Source organism: Ambystoma mexicanum, chromosome 7q (assembly GCF_040938575.1).
Source record: "Ambystoma mexicanum isolate Mex_15411 chromosome 7q, UKY_AmexF1_1, whole genome shotgun sequence".
NCBI lineage: Eukaryota > Metazoa > Chordata > Amphibia > Caudata > Ambystomatidae > Ambystoma > Ambystoma mexicanum.
In genome coordinates this window covers 269,962,935-269,983,850 of record NC_090941.1, presented here as the reverse complement: position 1 = coordinate 269,983,850, position 20,916 = coordinate 269,962,935, and positions in this window count along the sequence as shown.

Genomic DNA, 20,916 nt, shown 5'->3' with positions numbered 1-20,916 from the left:
CTGTATTAAGCTGCACAAGTGGTAAATCTAACCCAACGTCTCGGCTCGAGCCCCCAATTTGTAAGAGGATTCAATTCAGCACTACAGCTAAGTTAACGCCTAGTCTAGAATACTGAATGAAAACCCTTATTGATATATCTTTATGTCCAGTTCATGCGTTCTGGATGACTACCCCTATATAACACCCCTCTCTTGGAATCCCCCTGACCCCACTGAGCCAAGAAGTAGTTCTGTTTTGCAAGTTTAAAAGGTTTATTTGATAATTTAAAATATATATATATATCACACTTTATAATAAATTAATAATTGAATAGCACACTTAATCTGATATGATAAAGATCAACAACGGAGAATCTGGCACTAGCACACTTCTTATAATCACTAATGAGTTGACATGAAATGGATAAGGTAGCACACTGGTAAATAGGAACAAAAGTATAATGTGGTAGAGGATGCTTTATGTAAGCTCAGGTGGATGCAATATTCAATGAATGCAGTACAGAAAATACTCAATATGATTTCAACCAAACAATGTAATCGCTTTTCTCTGGCAATCCCCTCCCCCCCTTGATGCAAGGCAAGGAAATGGAAGGAAAACACACAGTTCTCAGAAATGCAATCAATGTAAATCAGTTCACCCCAGCAAGCTTACACTACAGAAAACAGATAGGAGTTTTGAAAACACAGGCAAAATGCTTTGATATGTGCTAGCAATGGATGAGAAATATGCTGGAAATGCTTTTAATTCCCTTTCAGAGGTTCAGGGTGAGTGGTATCTAGTTAATATTAGTCCAGGCTCACACTAGCAATGAGGCAGGGATAGTTAGCAGGTTAAACGAATTTCTGGCAAATGGAAGGCAAGCAGCAGCAGTTTTTACATGTGAAGAAATTTGCAAATCGCGGTAAAATTCGCGAATGCGTGTTCCGCGATTGCGGTAAAATTATAAGGGGTAGGAATGCGGTTCTAGGTACGTAGGAAAGCCACGATTCTAACCTTTCAGATGAAAGTTATTGCAAGTCTCTAGCACAAACGGTTGCGGAGATATGAGCGATTTTGTGAAGGTCGTTTTTCAGATTTGAAATTTTAAAGTTCAAAATGACACGTGCAGCTTGCAACTGGAAAATGACAAGTGACAGCTTTGCAAATGGCAGGTGACAGTTAGGAGACAGTTCTACTTAGATTAAAATAGGATTGAATTATATTATTTTAACTAAGATTGGTTCTGCACAGTTTTCTAGGTACTCACACTATATTCTTGAGTGAAATGGGCCTCGCCCTGGATCTGGTCAGGTTTTAAATTCGCCTCTGGTCTCTGCACTTCACAGTGATCTGGGTCAGCTCTCTCTGGTTCTCTGGTCTGGGTCTCTAGTTCTGGATAGATTGAAGTCTCTAGTTTGGCTTTCTGGAGGTTGATGAATTTGAAGTCTGGATCTCTGGATGGTGTATGGTCCGGCAGAGTGCGTTGCAGCAAATGGAATTGAAGGTCCCTATCTGTCCTGTCTGTCTGCTTTTATGTGTTTAGAATGTGGGTGTGTTCTAGCATCACTGACCCTACCTCTCCCTCAGCTTCTAATTGGTCAAACTTCCATTTATCATTTGATTGGGGAATGAACTGTGAGTCAGAGGGATGTCATTTTATGGCTTGCAGATAGGACACTCCTCTGTCAGATTGCACACATTCTATATTTGATAATAAAAGACATATTTCACAGTTACACAGTTGCTTGAAATTACATATACATGGTGTGGCTGAATTTAGCCATGTCTCTGTCCAAATCTGCTGTTTCTAAGAGCTTGCATTCAGAAATGGCACATAATTGACTTTTTAACTGATTTTTCAATTTCTGACATTGACCCAACTTTACATACATGTGTGCAGGGAGTATGGACATTAACTGATGAAGTTTCAGATTTTTAACATGCATACATTTAGAGTAATATCCACTTTTCCGCTAAAACCCCCCTGAACACGCCACCGGGTCGAAAAACCTCTTAAAATGTGGGCAGAAAAATCACAAGAATTATGGTATCATTTATAAAATTTTCACATGTCTGCTCTATGAGTTATTCATCTTTTTAGAGTTATGTTCTGGCTCCAAAGGGGTGTGGTTTCCTCTCAGCACAAGGTAGAAATACTGGTTTATCCAGTTCTGCCAAGCCATCTTGCTCTCACAGGCAGTGCTCCTCCCAGCTTCTGCCAAGAGGAAGCTACATTTTACGACTGCTGTAATAAAACCTTTGCCTGAGTCAGGAGAGGCTCATTGTTCAAGAGGAAGCCATTTATGATCCTCTCAATAAACCCTCTGCCTGGGTGAAGGGAGTTGCATTGTTCACTCTCCTGCAGAGCACAGGTAATTCAATTATCAGATAGATGGCATATCCTTAGTGTGAGCAGCAAAAGGGCAGCTAGGCCTGGGAACACAGCTGTGACTCAAGTTTCACTCCTGATGGGGGTAGTTTCCAGGCAAATTGGAATCTCTTTAAGCTGTCATTTCTGTTCCCCAGTTTCTGCATTCAAATAAAACTAAACATTTTCACATATGCAGCTAGAAGGCTGATTCTAAGTTTAAAACTATGACATTTAAACAGTTACAAAGGCATGTGACACCAAACATAGGTCACTCATTTAATCTAAACATTTTCGATTTTAGTGTCTTTAAATCCAGTGCAACTTAAACTGCTGACTCCATAGCAGTTTTGTTATAAGCATTGTTTTGGGCTCTTCATTTCCCAGATTTTGTAGGCACACAACACTCCATTCTACCAAATGTCTGCTGGTGTCCAGTGAGTTTTTAGATGTGTTGCAATGTTTAAAATAGACAGTTTGAGCCTGCCTTCAGAGAAACACAGGGTGGTTTTAAACTGCCGGCTTTTGGATAGTGGTGAGTACTGGTACTGCACCCATTTTTGGGATTTAAGAAAATGAATTCCCAACAATTCTAGGTTGCATTTGGCAATCAGCATTGCCATTCCCAATGGTTTCAGACTACTGTGCGGGTAGTCCAATGGTGATTTTAAAGCGCTTTGAAGCTAACCGGCGCTACTGTTTTTCCTTTGGCAACCCATTTCCCTCATGGCAACCCGGCCTTTCATTCTCGCACTGGTGGGTGGCAAGTGAGGCAACCATTTCGGTGTGCGCACAAACTGCGCAGCTTTCCTGGATTTCGGCGCACATGTGGGTTTTCCGCCATCTTGAATTTTCTAAGCCCACAGCACCAAATGTTGTGGCATGATAGCTTAAACGTGGGTCAGGACACCCAACAGCGTGCGCCAAAACCCATTTCAGCGCACAGCGTATTCATGGATTACAACATCCATAACCAGCCATGGCGCAGAGTGGTGCAGCGACCCTGCAGCAGCGCCAGTTACGCCCCCAATCCTGCCCCGTGCGCCATGAACATCGCACAAATCCAGTACATGGCGCAAAGGCCAGTGGAGCAGCATACAGCCCCCGACCATGAAAACGCGTGTAAAACTCCCCACGCACGCCCCAGAATACAGATACCCGTTCGCGCCAGGTAAATCGCATACAAAAAGCACCCCCCTGTGGCGTAGGCTGTCTGTGGGGCATGCCCAGGGTGGATGCGGTGCCTGCGTGTATTTGGGGGGTGCGCGGGAAGTTAAACATGCGTTAGGCCCTGTACGAGCAGGGTATGTGTATTTGGGGGGTGCGCGGGAAGTTACACACGTGATAGGGCCTGTATGAGCGGGGTACGTGTATTTGGGGGGTGCGTGGGAAGTTACACATGCGATATGTCCTGTATGAGCGGGGTATGTGAATTTGGGGGGTGCGCAGGAAGTTACACACACGATAGGCCCTGTGCGAGCGGGGTACGTGTATTTGGGGGGTGCGCAGAAGTTACAAATGCGATAGGCCCTGTACGAGCGGGGTACGTGTATTTGCGGGTTGGGCGGTAAGTTACCCACACGATAGACCCTGTACGAGTGGGGTACATGAATTTGGGGGGTGCGCAGGAATTCTCACATGCGATAGACCCTGTGCGAGTGGGCTACATGTATTTGGGGGGTGCGTGGGAAGTTACATACGTGATAGGCCCTGTACGAGCGGGGTACATGTATCCAGGGGGTGCGCGGGAAGTACCACACATGAGAGGCCCTGTATGAGCGGGGTACGTGTATTTGGGTGGTGCGCGGGAACTTACACACGCAATAGGCCTTGTGCGAGTGGGGTATGTGTATTCGGGGTGTGTGGGGAGTTTTGCACATAATTTGGCATCGTGGGCCCTCCCGGGTTTTGGAGGTTCCCCCATCCGCATTCCTTGCAGGCAGCCCACACCACAGGGGACTACCTTACAACCCTCACCATGCCCTGCAGGCAGCCCACATGACACCATGTACTTGTGAGCACACTTGCGAACCCCGACACATGTCCCCCTGCCCCCCTCACCCACCGAGCAGTGAGAGGCACCTGCCAGCAGGCCCCGACTCATGTCCCCCTGCACCCCCTCACCCACCCAGCAGTGAGGGGCACTTGCCAGCAGGCCCGGACCCATGCCCCCCTGCACCCTCTCACCCACCCAGCAGTGAGGGGCACCTGCCAGCAGGCCCTGACTCATGTCCCCCTGCTCCCACTCGCCCACCCAGCAGTGAGGGGCACCTGCCAGCAGGCCCCGACTCATGTCCCCCTGCACCCCCTCACCCACCCAGCAGTAAGGGGCACCTGCCAGCAGGCCCGACTCATGTCCCCCTGCACCCCCTCACCCACCCAGCAGTGAGGGGCACCTGCCAGCAGGCCCTGACTCATGTCCCCCTGCACCCACTCACCCACTCAGCAGTGAGAGGCACCTGCCAGCAGGCCCTGACTCATGTCCCCCTGCACTCCCTCACCCACCCAGCAATGAGGGGCACTTGCCAGCAGGCCTCGACTCAGGTGACCCCACCAATACATCATCACGATCCACAATCACGGCCCTTATGGCCACCCAAATCCCACCCCTCGCCACTCCAGTCCAAACACCAAACCAAGTATTCCATCCACCCCACATTGAAATCCCCATTATATGATACATCCCAAATGGCAAGTATGCACATCAATACATGTCTGTCACAGACACACAATGGGTGCAAGTGAATGAGAGAACCCACATCGTGACATGCATGAAACCAATGAGAGAATACCACACATTGAAGTATGAAAAAAAAGTATTAAACACAAAAGCAAGGGAATGAAATGAAATCACACAATAATGGAAATAATAAACAAAATGCTGCATGTTCCAAAAAAATGAAATAAAAAAACATGAAAGCAGAATCAAAACAATTCCAAATGAAAAGGGGTCCAAAGTGCACATCCAGCAAACCAGACCCAAAGAAAAAAAAAACTGAAAAATCCATTGCTCCATGGTAAACACAAAAAAATGATGAAAAAAGCAGTCTTCAACTATATACAAAGAACAGATACAGGGTCCATGAGCCCAACAGTTGAAAGGAAACCTAGAAAAATCCCTACTTAATAAAGAACTATCTACAAAAAGGTGGGGCATAGTCCAAGCTCCCCAAATGAAAGAAAAACATAAATGAAACCTAACACTGACTAACTATATACAATAGCGGCGGGCAAGTCCTACGGCTCACTTGTCGATTTCCCGGGCCAGGGCATCATCGAACTCCTGTTCTATGTCCTGGAGGCGGGCCTGTTCCATGGCCCGAGGTTTCGCAGGGATAGAGCCATGTCCACCTCCAACTCGGCCTGCCGCAGCACCCTGCGCATGGAGTTCTCCGCCCTGACCGTAGTGAGCCGTGCCTCTTACGCCCGCCGCCGCTCCACATTATGTGCTGGCCCAACCGCTGCCACACGGAAGACACTCCCAATCCAGGGTCCTCCTGCCCTCCGGCCGATGCCTGCCCCTCTGATGTTGATGGCCCCGAGCCATCATCGCTCCCACCTTGAGCTTGCTGCTGCTGTGCCTGTGCCCTGCCTCTTGATGCCTGCAAGTCCTCCTCCTGCTGGGGTGCAGTTGTTGGGGTGGCCACCCCTGCTGGACCTCTGACTCCCGACTGTGGCAGGGATGTGTCTCCACCAGCCTGGCCGCTGGGTCAGAGGCAGCTCCACAGGGTACCCAGGTGATACATGGGCCGGAAGATGGCACGGAGGACGACTGGCGCATAGGGGGTTCAGGTGAGGAGGGGGTCGGAAGAAGGTCCAGCACACGGAGGAATCCAACACTTGTGACCCATCCTAGTAGGTCGACACGGTCAAAGAGGCATCCGAGATGACGTGCAGTGTCTTCACAAAAACACTGCAGGTCATTTTGCATGACCCGTTGACGCAACGCCATCCCAGACAGGACAGGCTCAACATGGTCCCAGATTGCCACGTCCGCAGGGACAGGAAGGCCAGTTGTTGTGCGCTCATCCCCTCCCTGAAAACAGGTCTGGACGTAGGCATCCCTGCTGGTGCCGGTTGATGCAGTCACAGGATCGGGGACAGGATTACACACTGGCACCTCCGTGGAGGCCTATGCTGCCTCCTGTCCCTGGGCTGCACCACTAGCACCAGTGGAATCCCCCTTCCAGACCCCGTGTGTGTCCCTTCCACGGCCCCCTCCGCAAACAAACCCCCCACCTACCTGGATGACTCCGTGCCATTTTCCTCCATCGGACCCTGTGGGGTCTCAGCTGCCCCTTCTGCTGCCGAGGAGTCCACCTCCGACCTCCGCCTCTTGGACCTACCACGGACGCGGCACCAGACTCCTCACTCCCCGACGAGATGACAACATGGGAGGGGAGCTGGGCCTTGCATCTCCGGCTGGCGGTGCAATCCCTGCTGCTTTGCTTCATAGCACCATCTCCGCCCTCTTCATCAGTTGACGCTGCAGATAGGGAGAGATAGAACACAGGCATCAGGGCACTGTACAATGGTCTGATACAAACATGACAGTTGCCCATGAGTGGCAGTGTCAAACCTCAGACATGGCATCACAGTCCCCAACACACATGTCATTTCAACTCACACACATGAGCAAATCAACAGGAATGTTGCACCAGGCAGCACCATCCATACACAAACAACAGCATGAGCAGCCGAAGGTGAGCCTGACGACACATGCAACACGGGGAGTGCAGAACACATGCAACACGCCACCAGACATACATGTATCTGTACATCTCCACCACCTGTCGCAATGACAACAGCGCCATCCATGTCACATCTGGCAATCAGCCTCCCATATGTCAGTGTCACATGCATCCATGGTGTTTCACAGTTGCACACTTGTCAAATACACACATGCAAATGTACATAGTGTAGATACATGCAGGTGGAAGCAGCATCCACGTGTGACACCACAGCCATGCCACAGTACACACAGAAATTTAAAAATGTGTACACCCACACCTGCATTTGGCCAGCATGCTTACCAACACATACACCATCGATGTGTCACACACATGAGAGGACTCACATGCGGCAGGCTCATGTCCCTGTACATGCACATCCATACATGGCCCTACAAAGACATATGTGCAACCTGCACACTCCTGCCACACCTCAGCATGCACTGCGTCCAATCAGTACGCATGTACACTTAACACTCGACTCCAGACGGGTCTGCCTCTCAAGGACCTGGAGGTGGAGCGCTGGGCGTATACGTTCCAGGACCCTCATCTGGTTGTTGGTTAGGCGGACCCAGCACCCCTCAGCATCCGCTGCCTTCAAGAGGCACCGGGCCTTGTTGAGGGTCCTGGACCTGAAGTCCTCCCAGCGCTTCTGGATGTGTTGAATGTCGCGGACTGCCACCCCCCTCCACTTTATTGGCAGTAACGATGTCCATTCAGATCCTCTTCCATCCTTCATTGTCGGCGCGCAAACTTCCAAAGAGGGCATCATATTGCCCCAGGACTTGCTCCACCAGGATACCAACTTCATTGGCACTGAAGCTGGCAGCCCTCTGCCTCTCTGCTGGGGGGTTGCCAGTGGTGCCAGATGGTGTTGCGTCCGACATGGCAAACCCCGAGGCAGGTGTGGGTGGGCAACTGGGTCCTGGGGCTGGGCTGTGGAGTGATGGTATCCCAGTCGGGAGTCTTCTATTCCAGCAGGGGTGGTCACTGCTACTGCACTCCTGCAGATGGCTGACGTGAAGGCACCAAACAGCTGGGCACGTGGGCAGCAGGCAGGCAGGCAGCAGCAGATGGCAGGTGGGAGCGTGCTCGGGGATCTGGGGGGGGCAGGAAAATGGCCTTCTGGGCAGGAGCATGGTCTTCCGTGTGTTGTTGTGTGGCCAGCTTGATACGGAGTGATTTGCCACGTGAAAAAACTGCACGTCAGCGTGTAATTCGAGGAAAGGCCCTTAGTGCTTAAGCACATCTGTGACGTTACACGTGTGGGCGTTTCCCTGCGACAGGCGCATAGTGATTCAGCACGTGAAAAAATAGCATGTCCGCGTGTTAATGTGTGTAATTCGAGGAAAGGCCCTTAGCACGTAAGCGCATCTGTGACGTTACATGTGCAGGTGTTGCTCTCTGCATGGGTTAAACGTGAGCGCGGGCCAGCAAAACACTGTACGTGCTGTTCGTGGAGACCGACGCGTGTGCTTACTCTGCTGGAATCACACGCGATTACTTCACAGCGTCTGAAGCCTGTACCTCTTCTTTTGGCGGTGTGTTGCCTATGCGCACAAGCACGTGTGGTTTTTTTTTCCACGCAAGGCAGACGGTGAGTCGCATATGCTTTTTTCCAACTGTGGTACCCCCTGTGCATGTGTACCGTTTAGAGGTCATTGTAGCCCGCGTGTTCCGCGCGTACGTGTTTTTTGTGTTCCTGGGTGCCACACCGTACTGCTGAAGGTAATATCTACGCACGTGGGCTACCAGGGTCGCGTACACAAATTATTTATTTTTTTTCTAATTTGGTGAGCATAATCTCATTTTAACTTTTGATTTTTTTTTTTCTTTCAGGGGGTGCCTAAGCATTGCGTGACGTGACATTTCTTCCCAGGGGTCACAGACAGCCTTGCAGGGGCACTTGGGTACCCATACCATCAAGTACCCTGCCCCCTTCTAGCCAATTGCCCAGGACAATTGTTGAGTGAACCTCCCATAGCCCATTTTCCATCGGTGCAATGTTTGGGAGGCCACCAAAGGCTGAGGGTGGCAAAGTTGGCCATCCTCCAAGGGCTGGAAGTGGTCGGGCAAGTGGGCACGGAGACCAGGGAGGATGGGGAGTCCAGGGTGGCCAGGTTGGCTACAGGGGTGGAAGAGGCAGGGGTGCCCTTCTGGGACAGGATGCACAGCCATGTGCTGATGCAGACATGCCACCACCCCCTGTGTTTCCTGGTGATGCAGCTGTTGCATCACAACCTGGTGCCCATATCACCCAACAGCAATCTACTTCTGCTGTCACAGGCCCACCGGTGGTGGTAGCTGCAGGTGCAGCTGTGGACACCTCCACCCGGGCTCTGGGTCAGGCAGCGCATGTTTCGTTGTGTTAGGAGGACTCCCAGGACGATTTCCATCTTGTCCAGAAGGTGGGCACATGTGCGTCCACTGTGGCTGTGACTGTGGCACACATATCCGGGGCAGTACTGACATCTGCTGCCCCAAGCAGCCTGGTGGTTGTAAGTGCATGTGCAGCCAACACTACCCCGGCAGTGACTCAGACCCGAGCAAGACCTTCTGTCCTCATACCAACACCCACTGCATTGGTCCAGTCCACCAGCGCCACTACCCCCACTGAACAGGGCCACATTGCCCCCTCAGGGCAGTACCACCGTCCAAAAGGAGGAAGTGTGCTCCTGCACAAGAGTCTGGGACCCCATACACTGCCCCAGCCTCCGGCACGTCAAGGAAGAAGCCTTTCTGCAATCAGGAACTGGACTTCCTTGTGGGATACGTGTCGGAACACCAATGCGATATGCTTGTGGGCCCACAGTACCATACAACACCTCACCAGCGTTGGGTCCACTGGCAGCGTTTTACGGATGGTGTGGCATCCATGGGATTCCAGGTGCGCACAGCTCAGGACTGCTACAAGCGCTGGAATGACCTCAAACGCAGTGCTAAGCAAAAGCATGCCTCCAATTACTCCATGTCTCTGGTGACTGGTGGTGGGCCACCATCAGAGGAGGATGAACTCACTCAGCATGAGGAGCTCGCTTCAGAGTTCATCCCGGAGGAACAAATCCGTAGAGTGGGAGAGAGGATGGACTATGATGCATCATCTGGTGAGTATTGATGCATGCAACTCAATGACAAGTGTGTTTGGCATGTGTGACCCGACCAGCTACAAGTTTACTCTTACCTCTCCTCAATCTCCCTCTCCACCTGTGTTGTTCATCAGGGGTCTGAACTTTCGGCCTTAATTCACAAGAGAACCTGGCAGCTCTTGACTACTGCATTATCATTTTTTATACCATTTCTGGTGCTATGCTGATGACAACCAACTCATTTCCTTGCTGCTCTTGGTCACCTCTTGTCCCTCCCTTATTTCAGATAGCCTCATTGCCATTTGCATTTGGTGTACTACCAACAGTCTCTGTCTGAATGCCAGCAAGACTGACACCCTCCTCTTTGATGCACCTTTTCCATCCTTTGCAATTAATCTCTGGCCAGCCCCACTTGGCCCTCCTCCTGCCTCCACCTGCAAGGCCATGAACCTCTGGGTCACCTTTGAGTGAACACATCCCTTTTACACACACATTTGTGATGTATCTTGGAATGGATTAACTTATTGCTCCACCACCTCAAGGGTACTGTGCCCTCCCTAACATTCTCCTGCATACTCACAGTCTGTCAAGCTCTGGTTCATTCAAGGTTGGGTACTGTGACAGTCTCATTCAATAATCAACCAGCCTCCACCCTCCACCACTAATCCGGTACAGGACTGCAAGACTTGTCCTTGGCCACAAGACCTGGGATCCCATCATTCCAGCTATGTGACCCCTTCACTGGCTACTAGTGGATGCAAGGATGTTACTTCAGACCCTCTGCATTGTGCACAAGGTTTCTTTGGGTCAGGTTAGGAGATACCTTACACAATCCATCTACCAAACCATCCCCCCTTGAGTCCTTTCATCCTCTACCCCACACTCCCTCAAGCTCAGTCGTGAAATATAATGAATGCGGTAGGAGCAGGTCTGTGTGTACAGCTGGGAGCTCACTTTTGAACTGCCAACTGGCCTCGTTGAATCTTGAAGGGAGATATATCTGCCTCTGGTAGCACGTCAACACCTTCCTTCTTGCTCCTGCATTAGCCCCTCTTCTACCCAGCTGAACAGTTTCCTCTGTTGGCATTGTGCCCCTGCACACACTCTGTCCATCGGATCAGGTACCTGCTCACCCTGCCTCCCTGCTGCACTGCCTACAGGCCTCCCATATCAATGGGTCCAGTGCTTGTCCCCATACAGTCCAGCACTCTTTGTCTGCACTCATCAGATTTTCCCTGTCCAAATCATCTTGCACTTGCCACTTGCTGGCTGCACTACCATTATTTGAATGGACATTCTATCATTGCACTTCATTTGCCTTCTTTGGTCTGTTCTGTTTGGCACGTTACCCTTCTCCCCCTTCCTGGGTCTTCAACCCTTTATCCCTTCTCCATGCACTAGCGTGTTCTGTATGTCACTGTGCCCAGTTTGATAGTTGTTTTGATTTTGTTTTCTCCCATGTTCCCCTCCCTTTGCTTGTTTGCACTCTGATCCACTTGTGTACGTGTGCAATCATGATGGGGCTGTGTGATGTTGACCTGACATGTATGTGACCATGTCCCTCCCATCACAGTTTTGAAATGCACTAGCGTAGATGCCTCCTATGACACATGTACTGTGCATAGTTGATTGTAGTAGAGTGCTACACATGAACATGCATGTTACATGTATCATGGTGTGTTCGGTTACATTTCTAGCTCTGTTTATCTGTGTGGTAACACATGCTTATGCTAGGTGCCAACTATTTGTTACCATCTCTCATTTTTGATTAGCATGTATACCCTCTAGAAGTTGTGTGTGATGCAGGTGATGTGCAACTTCCAATACATGTGTTGCATTCACATTTTGCACACATCCTTTACTGCTTTTGGAATGGCCCTGCATTGTAATGCTACTGGATGCATGTTGGGGATTGATTTGCCTGTGACATGGCTGTTTCATTATTTGTCTGTCAATGTCGTGAACTGTAAATGTGTGGTATGTGCTACTGACGTGCGTGTTCTTGTATTTCTTTTTATGTTGCAGGTGATCACGCACTGGCGGCGGAGGATGAAGATGTCATAGCAGACATGGTGGTCAGGTCACATGACCAACCAGGCACCAGTCGGGGTCGTGGGGTGGCAGCCCACAAAAACCCACAGGTGCTCCAGGCCATCGTGTCCAGAGCTGACTCTGAGTCAGGCTCTGATGTATCCTCTGACCACTATGTTGAGCTGGATCTGCATCATGACGTGTCATCGCCGGTAGGTGATCCTCTGTCAGATGGTCTTCTGTCTGCAACACCTGCAGTAGGGGGCCTGACAGGGTTGGAATGTCCACCTGTGGTGGTTACGGGTGCACGGTCACACTCAACACCAGTTGGCCATGTTCCTGGGACATCAGGTAGACGGAGGGATGCAGTCCTGCTGCCACAGGTGGCTCCGACCCAGCAAGGACCACGTCTCCTTGGGCCCATAAGGTGTGGTGTCCGGCAATGCGGTGGCTGTTTGGCACCGGGGTCAACTGAGTGGGAGCGTTCCATGATTGCCATAGCACAGCAACAGGGGGGAGCAGTTGAGATGATTGCTGAAGGTATGGAAACTGTGGCCCATTCCATCCGCCCTTCTGTTAGGCAAATGGTGCTCCATTAGCGGGCCATGCAGTCCACGTGCCGCTCACTCAGGCTGGGCATGACGGCGTATGACAGGGCACGCCGGGCTGAAATGGCAACGCTGCGTGAAGCACTTCATGCTCAAGCAGAGGCACACCGTGAGGCCCTTATGGTGGAACAACAAGCCCTCCGATCTACTCTAGCTGACCTCATGATGGATCAGAGTAGGCAGACAGAACACAGGTTTGCACAGCTTCAAGGAACCATCTTGGCTGAACTCTGTGAAAGCTGGGAGTCACTCCGTTTGTCATGTCAGGCCATGCAAGCAGAACTCTGTCTCACACGTCAGTCTCTGCAGGAGGAAGCACGTGTGACATGTGAGGTAATGCATGCTGACCTCAGTCTCATTGCCTGCCAGGACCTGGCTTACCAGACCCGCATACTTGCTGCCGTTGAGGGGTAAGGCGTGGCTAGGCATGTTGAGTCAACTGACCCTGTACTGCACTTTCCCCCCTCCCTTTCTCCTTGCACTTTCCCTTCCCTCCACCCATGCACTTCCTCGATCTGAATGACACCTGGCCTTGTAGGATCGTTGTCTGTCTTCCCTCTGTTCCCCCCTCCCTGCCTTGTCGCGCCTTGAAACACTTGTTTATAGGTGCGTTACAAATGCCATATCATATCATATCATAACTGCACCACCTCCACCTTCTGATTCAATCCAGATGGTGACGATGACAACCTATCTCCCACAAGCCCAGTGAGGTTTTTTTTACCTCGACATCTACACATGTGGGTGTAGAGGTGCACCCTGTACCTTCCCCCTCCTGGGTGCACCCCACAGCCCCCGGGTCATATATGGCAATTTTTTTATTGAATTTCTTTTTTCCTGCACATTTTTTTTCTTTTTTCTAGCACTTTTTAATCTGAATATATTTCTGATTTTTCATCAAAATTGTATGGATTTTGGTAAGTATGTTATCTTTTCATTTTAATTTTTCATTTGATTAGAATTTTCAGATGTTTTGCAATTATTTTTCAATTATGTCACCTAGTTTTATTTTTGGCATTTTTTTTTAGGTTTTCTTCTAGTTTATTGATTTTGGTTTTGTTTGATTCGTTACTCTTTTCATTTTATTTCTTTCAATACATTATTTGAATTTATTTGTATTTTCTTTCAAATTCTATTTTTTTCTTTTTTCTTTTGTCTATTGTGCGTACATGTGACAGTGTGGTGCTTTGTGGCATCGGAAGGCATCCACTGTATGTTCCTGCTGGGCCAATTCAGGCTTGTCTTGTGTATGTTTTTTGCTTGGGGTCCTGACACATATGCTACTCCTGCTTCCCTTTTCCATGGGCTCACAAGGATGGCTCGGTGTAACAGCATATCACACATGGGCATTGGGCTTCCGTCATATCTGTGGCCAGCCTGCAGTTCTACTTGTGTGTACACCTCTAGTGAGTATTCCAGATGGGTTCTCCTATGCATATCTGCAGTTCATTTTGGTGAGTATTAAGCTGACTGTACATTTCATCATGCTGCTTGAGATGTTTGTTATGTATTGAATGTGTATGTTGACGCACTTCCTGCTGTAGCTGGTACCATACACCCTTTGTCTGCATACTATACACTGATGGTGGGAGGGGTCCATGTGCTGAGAATGTGGAATTGGGACAGTTTTCCCACAATGATTTTGATATGCCACATGAAGGCTGCACGCTGAGTTACCCCTGTCACCACGCATTTCCACAACCGCCCATTCCGTGCTAGCACCACTTTGGCCATTTCCCAGCCCTGGCTGGTGTTTGGATGTGACATCTGAGTTATGATTACATTGTTTGTCATTTTAATTATCAGTTTGTGTCCTGGACCTGATCCCCCCTCCCACTATTTGCACTTGGCCCTTGTGACAATTCAGTCAATCAGGATGCTTGAGCCTGCCACCACTATCAAAAGGCCACTAAGGTGCCCCTTTCTAGACCTGTCCACATGCCTTCTCAGTCAGTTGAAGACCGCCCTGTCTCCCCTGCCCCTGTCAGTGTCACTCTGTCTCCCCCCCTTCAACATCACATCCCCTACTCTCCTTACCGGCAGGTTTCCCTCTGCCCCCTATGAGTGCTTTCTTTCACCATCTCCCCCATTGGTCATTTTGAGCTTGGCCCCCTCCTCCCTTCTCTCCTCCCTCTCCCTCTCCACCCCCCTTTGGCCTCCTCCTTGTACTCTGGCTGTCATTTTCAACCACTACCCCAATTTCCATTGACCATGGTGATACATAGGCGCTTGTTCTTTGCAGACATTTGCCCTTCTGCCTCAATCCTTCCACACCCCACTTTCACCATTTTCAGTATTATTTTGACAGCTTATTTGATCATTAGTCCCTCTACCACTGATTACAGGTAATCTCCTCCCCCTTTCCCTTCTTTCTTTCTTCTCCGCCTCCCCAGCACTATGTTGCATCTTTGTAGACCTACCATAGATTGTCACTTGTTGTGTTACTCTCCTCACCTCTTCCATCCTCTTCCGTCACTCCCCTCCTTATGTGACTCCTACACTGTGACTATTCCCATCAGGCATGGGAATGTTGATGCTAGTTATGTCATCAAACAATCCGTCCCTAGGCTCTCCCTTATTGGTCCTGGCATTTATTATATGTACTTTGCTTTTCCAGTTCATTCTCACACTGTGGACTGTTTGAAGGACATGTAGGAATGTACTGTTCTTCTCCCTTATTCACACCCTCATTGATGCACTTTGATGAAGTTTCTGTGTTGTTCATTTCATCGATTTCAATGATTCAGTGATAGGTCACTGTCTGCCATTGCCGATGTGGTGTACTCTGTACATGATATGTTCTGCTGGTCAATGGCTGATGCAATGTGGTGATTTATTTTGACGTGTTAGGGGATTGGTGAGGTTTGAGACACAGGGGGGTCCTTGGTGCTATGTTCATATGTGCTGTGTACGGGACAATGGCATTCACTTCATTTCACAATCATGTATTCTAGACATGTCCATATGGACAAATACACTTAGGCAACACCGCCCCCAGATACATTGCACCCAGATTGCCTTCTCATGCATGCTGTGTCACTACAATCCATGTTCACTTCTGAGTCATTATTTGTGGACATGCATGGAAGGGTGATATTTGGTAGTATGCCTTTTTTGAACTGATGTAGAGGTGTTTTCACAAATGCAATGCACACTCACTGTGCTGTGCAGTGTGCAGTGTTTGATATGGCCATTTGCTATTGTCCAGTGTGCATGGCGAAAGCTATTCAGACTTTTGCTGCTTAAACGACTGGTGGCATGCATTTGTGGCACCATTTTCTGGGTGTGAGATTTTGGTTACTCCTTTCTTCCGATTCCAGATGAGGTATCATTGTCTGGTGACTACTTACATTTCTCACATGGCACTTCATGACTATTGTGTCATGTGTGGTGCATATGGTTGGATGTTTTCACGTTGCATGCCATGGTATGGTGTGGCAGTCAGGGTCAAGGAGTGTTGGGAGGGTTTGGGTGGCATGCCAGTCTTTTCATGCCCTTTTTAGCAGGGGGGGGGGTGCTTTGAATGTGTTCCCTTTGGTCACATGGGATTGGTTGTGTTTAAGTATCTAGGGATGCACACAATATGGCACTTCCGCGGACACATTCTCAGGGTGGTAAGGTAGTGACAGTTAACTGTCCCTTTGTCATCATCGATTGTGACCTGGTATGTGCCAGGCCTGTGTGCACTCCGCAGGGGTTGGAGTTTAGGTGAAAATGTGGCCACAAGCTGGGTACGGGCTGCCTCGCCACATGCTCTTTCCCATCCCATGCGCAGCGGGCGTGTGTGTGGTTGGGGATGTGGGGGCACCACCATGTCCACCGGTACGCCATGCCGTGTTGCAACGTTGTGCAGGACACATGCTGCCACAATGATCCTGCACACTACTGGGGGTGCATATAGTAGCTGGTCACCAGAGCAGTCAAGGGAGCGAAAGCATGACTTGAGCACTCCATATGTGCGCTCTACTATGGCCCTAGTTGCAATATGGGCTGCATTGTATTTTACCTGGGGTGGTGTGGTGGGGTTCCGTATGGGCGTCATCATGTAGGTGCTCAGAGGGTAGGCACTGTCCCCTGGTAAGGTGATAATAGTTGTCATTAGTGGGGCTTTTGTATTTGTGTGTGACATGCATGCATATGCACAGGCATTTGTACTCACCTAGGAGCCATGTGTCGCCATGCTTCCCAGCTTCCAGGGCCCGGCTCAGGGCAGACATTCTGAATATGAAACTATCATGGGTGGACCCAGGGAAGTTTGCATATACAGAGGTGATGATCCCCTTGTCATCACATACCACCTGCACATTGATGGAATGCCAGTGCTTGCGGTTCGATAGATGTGATCTGTGGCCCTAGGTGGACGTAGGGCCACATGGGTGCAATCTATGACACCAAGCACTTTGGGGAAGTGTGCCACCCTGTAGAAGTCCAGGACCATAGCCTGCCTTTCTGCGGGTGTTCAGGGAATGTATATGTGCCTGCGGACTGAGGGGCGCGCAGTGATGATTGCCAACACCTGGTGTAAGCAGCGTGACTGCGTGGCCTGTGAGACCCCCCGCACTATGGCAGTTGTCTGCTGAAATGACCCAGTGGCCAAAAAATGCAGTACATTGAGCCCCTTCTCCAAGGGGCTCAATGCTTGGGAGCACAGGGTGGGCGATGTGAGGTCATCCTCCCACTCCCTGACCAGCTCTAGGATGATATGAGGTGGAAACCTATACCTACCATAGACCTGGTCATCAGGCATCCCAAAAAGGCTGGTCCTGGGCAAAGAAATGCGGGGCATGGCTATTCTCCTCCTCCTGCAGTGTCCCACGATCACTGCTGTGAGGAACGGGACATTTATCGTAGCGGTATATGCTTGTTTGTTGTTTGCGAGCACTTTTATGCTGCGTGAGGGCGCTTCCGCCTGCTTTCGTGTGGCGGACGTAATTCTGCGTGTGCGTGTGTTTTGAAGTGCGCAGGTTTTCCCTGTTGGATTCCATGAATATGTGTAGTTCGTGTGCGTGTGGGCATTCCGTGTACTTCCCAGCGGTACTTCCCCTGTTACGCCCTTATTTTCACGTGTTGTTCCGCATTCCCTGTGTTCCGGCCCTTGTTCCGTCCCCTTTTTGATTTGTGCACTGACGTTGTGCACTTTTGCTGTGCAGTTTGGCGCACAGCGTTCGGGATGCGGAAATGACGTGTGCGCCGGTGTGCACCACGTGCGGATTTGGCACACATCCCGGAAATTAAACGCGCAGGTCCTTCCATTAATCGCATGCATGCGATTCGCACGCGTGTGCTGGCTTTTTCACGCTTGCGCATGCTTGCGCCACTGATTTCGGCGCACATTTATTCCATGAATTACCCCCTAAGTGTTTGTGTGTTTATGCATTTTACTGTGTGAACGTACTTGGTTTACCTTGGCCTGAGCCATCCAGCTCCACTCCGTAGCTGCATGGAATGTTGAATGGAAAAGGACAATGGACAGCCCTCTCATCCTCAAGGAATTGTCTGGGCAGGGGAGAGAGCATGAACAAAAAAGAAAAAACAAACATTTGGAGGTTAAGAGTCAGACTGGGGAGAACAGGCAAGCTGTGAGGCTCTTCATGGGGGGACGTGGGCTTGAGCAGACCCCAGGGGCTTAAATGACTGCAAAAGGCAGGCTGCAAACTCCAGGAGAAGCCCGGCTAATCCATGGGCTCTGGACTATCTGCAGCAGCAACAAGTTGGCCCATTTGGGGGCCAGGTTGGATGAGCCTGAAAAGATCCTGGTCTGGTCATGTGTGTTTGCCTGAGGAGAAGATCAGGCTGCTCATCCCTTAGCAACATGTGAAGGGTGGCCCGGGAACAAGTGACGCTGCAGTGTTTCTTATTAGCCCATCCATAGGGCAGTCAGGGTTGGAAGAGACATTAAATTAGCCTGTCCGAAGTTAGGGAAGGTGGGCTGGTGGTAAGAAAAGAAAGGTCTCAGGCAGAGACCACCATGTGGCCCAGATGAAGTGATCTGGTGCCTCCTTCACTGGTGCCAGAGCACAAGAGAGACTGTGTCGGGCCCACCGCCTGTTGTCACACAGGAACAGTAATGGAGTGGCCAGGAAGGAAGGAAGAAAGGGAGGAAGAGAGGAGGGAGGAAGAGAGGGACGGAGGAAGAGGGGAAGAGGGAGGAGAGACAGAGTGAGGGAGGGCTTCAGAGAATTAAGGAGGAAGGAAATAAAGGAGGAAAACATAGACACACGTGGGTGTAATTTTTCTTCATTATTCCGGTCCTAGTAGAACATCAATATTTTTAGGAGTACACAACAAATAAACCACAGAAAAATGGTTCTGTTTTGAAAGGCATAAAATAGAATGGAAAAATGAATCAATGAGGTTTAAAAACCAGTTGTATTCATCACTAAATTATAGTGGGTTTCGGAAATGTTTACTGTAGACTTATGTGATGAATCATGGGAATTCGTCCCTTCTCCGAAAGGGAGAGCCTGTTAGGATGTGTAGCTATTAGGATAAATACCGTTGTAATAGCTCCACGCTACTACGAAAAAGTCAATCACAGCTGATTGAAATTAATAGCGGCCCCATACGAACCACTCCAACTAACAAGACATTTTCCGGTGAGTGGCCACTGTATGTTCAGAACGCATTGACGTTATAGAGCAGTATTTTGACTAAGGGGTGAGGTGGTCTGGACAAATACATCCTGTGCTTTCCAGTAGGTAGTGGCGTACCATTAAGGAAGTGGAAGCCTAAGATATGGCAAATGTTCCTGCCCCAATTTTCTTCATGCCTGTACCAGGTGAACCCAGGGTGCATTGGGCAGGTTGGAAAGAGGGCTTTCATAAATATGCACTGGCAGTGTTTGGTGCCAACTTTTCAAATGAACGCAAGGAAGCATTATTATTCCATTGTTTGGGAACTGCAGGACAGGAAGTCCTAAAATAATTGCCAGAACCCATAGACATTCCGGATGGAGGTCCTTATGAGAGAACATTGGCAAAATTAGATAAGCATTATTGTGTTGAGGAGAACATTATACTAGAAAGGTATACATTTGCAACAAGAAGTCTAAAGAGTAGAGAGAGCATTGAGGATTTTGTTACAGCTTTGAGGGGGTTAGCAGTCAAGTGCAGGTTTGATCATTGCCAGGATGAGCATTGAAGGGACCGACTAATGATAAAATGCTCCAATGACAACATCAGGAAGGAGCTATGGAAAGAGAGGAACCCCACATTGGACAGGGCCTTCGAGATTACAAAGACTGTGGAGCACACAGACAAATGCATAAAAATGCTTCAGGCAGACAGTGGGACCAATGAAAGATCTAAGTTGGAGGAAAGTGAAGGAGCAATTCAGAAGGTGTCGAAAGTAACGCAAAGACAAGGCACAGGGCCTGCAAGGCGTTCAGCACATGTGGGGAAAAGATTTGAAGACCGTCAGGACAATAAGCCTGTTGCTGGCCGAGGTTGGGGTCGGCAATGCCTACCAGCAAGGGATAACAGAGGAATGTTTAAGGAGACAAACTCTTTTAAAAATGTTAGGGAGACTGGTCTGTCCAGGGGTCTTCCAGGAAGGAGGTGCTATAGATGTGGAAGCCTATCACACTTAGCATCGGATAAAGAATGTTTTGCAATTCATATTATATGTAATGACTGTGGTATGAGAGGGCATATTGCCCGATGTAAACATTTCAATGCCACTTCAAGTCAAGTACATGAGGTCAATGCAGAGTATGAGGATGAATCTTACAGTGAAAATGGTAGAGAAGTTGTGTTTTCTATGAACACCATTGATGGTAAGGTGAAGAAGAAAAAGCCATATGCTAGTGTGTTGATTTGAGGAGTGCCAGTATCGATAAGTGTACAGGTGCGGAAGGAGAAGTTTAATTTTTGCACGCTTAGGGACATTTCTGTCAGAGTGAATGCGTATGGAGATGTTCCTATAGAGATTATTGGATGCTTTGATGCTGAACTGCAATTTAAAGACCGGAAATCTATAGGGACCATACATGTTACCAATAGAGGTGCAGAGTTACTCTCATGGAGCGACCAAGCCAAATTAAAAATAAGGCTTGAGGCTAGTCATCCAAAGCAGGTTTTATCTGTGAAGAGTGAGGGCATCACTGAGTTACCAT